We start from the raw sequence: 2,356 nt of genomic DNA on the forward strand, positions 1-2,356 counted from the left end.
GGCTGTAAATTTTTAGATTTACAGTTGAATTAATACAGTTATACAATATTGTACTCGGTATAAATCCTATAAGATACAAACTGAAATGAGGTTTTAACCTTTAAAAAATATCTCCATTTCCTTATTAAAATGCACAGTTTCATACAGAAAAGTTCATTTTTAATGCAATTAACACTAAGATGTTTTTGCACATGTGTTGCTAATCTCTGTATGTCTGATTATTACTAGTCACAGTCGGTTACTTTCTGAGATCCTTGGCATCTGAGCATGGATATAAAGTCATCAGGTAGATTTCAATGGTAATGTTTTTCACATCTACTAATTATTAAGGAGCAAATTTTTATGCTTTAAAGAATTACTTTTTTAAAATTTATACACCCCATGCCCAGGTAGCACCCTCCCATAGCCTCCCTTCCCCCACTAGAGCCCTTATACTCTGATATCCCTGTTACCGTCTGCTGTGTTGTCAGCTCCCCCAGCCCTTCCCCACTAGTTGCCCTTCTGGTGAATCTAGTCAGCCTATCTAGAGGTCTTTGTTTTAGGAGGGTCAGCTGTTCCTCATCTAGCAGTAATCAACTAACACTTACATGTTTGCACATGTGTCTTTAATCTCTATGTATCTGATTATTACTAGTCACAGTCAGGTACACTCGGATCCTTAGTACCTGAGTATGGATATAAACTCATCAGGTAGATTTCACTGGTAATGTTTATCACCTCTACTAATTAACATGAAGTAAATTTTTATTCTTCCTCCTCAAATATAAGTCTTTTAAATTTGTTGATTTTTCTGTGTGTATATCATACAGACCATCTGACACAATCTTATTCATCTATATACCCACTTCCCAAATGGCACCTTCCCATAGCCTCCCCCCTCCCACATACTGGAGCCCATATACTCCATCATCCCTGTTACTGTCCACTGTGTTGTTGACACCCACAGCCATTCTCGAGTGCTTGTCCATCTTCTGAATCTAGTCAGCCGATCTAGAGAGCCTTGTTTTAGGAACATCAGCTGTTCCTCATCTAGCAGCAATCAGTTGTCAATATTCCTTTAGACAAGATTGGGGTCTGCTATTCATTTTCCCATTTCTATGCTGGTTACTGCCTGGGAGTCTCTTGGGCCACTTTGGCCTATAACTCAAAGGAAGGTATCTCCTATCTGGCATTGTTTCTTTTTATGTAGCCTTTAGCTATACATATGGACTCTTAAAAATTATATTGACCCCATTAATCTTTGGTTATACTTTCCTTTTGGGTATTTAAGACCCTACAGTTGGCCCAGATAAAACAATTTATTTTTACTCTTAAGGTCGTTTGAGGATCTGTTCCTCAGGGGTCACATGGGCTTGGGAGGAGCCCCTGGTTCCTTTCTTTTACCAGTTCCATCTATGTGAAGATAAGTCAAAGGTCCTTCTCAACCATGGCCTCCTTGCTCAGGAGGACAGGTGACTCAATGTTTCCTGTGTGTTGAACCTCCTCTTTGTAGACGGGACACTGGTTCAGGTCCATCTGGTGGGGTCTCCATGGCCTCCTTGCTCAGGAGGACAGGTGACTCACCACAGTTACAGACATTTTGAGAGATGCTCATAGTCCCCTGGAACTTAGTTGACCTAGGGGGACAAGGAGCAAAAGCTGTCCTCTATGTCCCCCTGACCAAATTAGTATAGGCCTCAAAGTATGGCTGTTAAACATCCAAGAAGGTTAGTTCCACCAGTCTGGTACTTTTAATTACCATATGCCATGTAGATAGAGCTTGGGCAAAAACCAAACACTCTCAAATAAACGTTGCCTAGGCATATATTACATTCTTTGATCTGGTTGTATATATAATTTGTCAGTAGGTTGTTGGCCTAATATGGTTCCCTCTGGTTTTCTAAAACTAGCTAGGCATTGTTTATCTCTCACATTGTCTAACCCTTCCACCATGATTTCCCCATTTAAGGTGCCCCTGTTTTTTCCATTTCTCCCTTAATGACACGCTTCTCCTATGGTCCCACCTCTCTTCAGCTCCTTCTTTCCCTTTATCCCCTAGGTTCCTTGTATAACTTCCCCCTCCCTTAAAATAACCCCATTATTGTCTGTATCTCCTTGTTAACACCTGTTTTCTACTGTTCCTCTCTTTCAGATTCTTTCTTTTCCTTTACTTCCCCGGTTCCTCTTCATTATCCTGGTTCCTGTAGTTATGTCTGGGTACATATTCACTTATAAGGATTTGGTGCTAGGATCCACATATGAGGGAGATCATATGCCATTTGTTTTTGTTTTGTTTTGTTTTCTGAGTCTGTGTTACTTCACTTAGTACAACAGGTTCTAGTTCCATCCATTTACCTGCAAATTTCATGATTTCATC

The sequence above is a fragment of the Nannospalax galili genome, unplaced genomic scaffold (assembly GCF_000622305.1).
Source record: "Nannospalax galili isolate Female #2095 unplaced genomic scaffold, S.galili_v1.0 scaffold202, whole genome shotgun sequence".
Lineage (NCBI taxonomy): Eukaryota > Metazoa > Chordata > Mammalia > Rodentia > Spalacidae > Nannospalax > Nannospalax galili.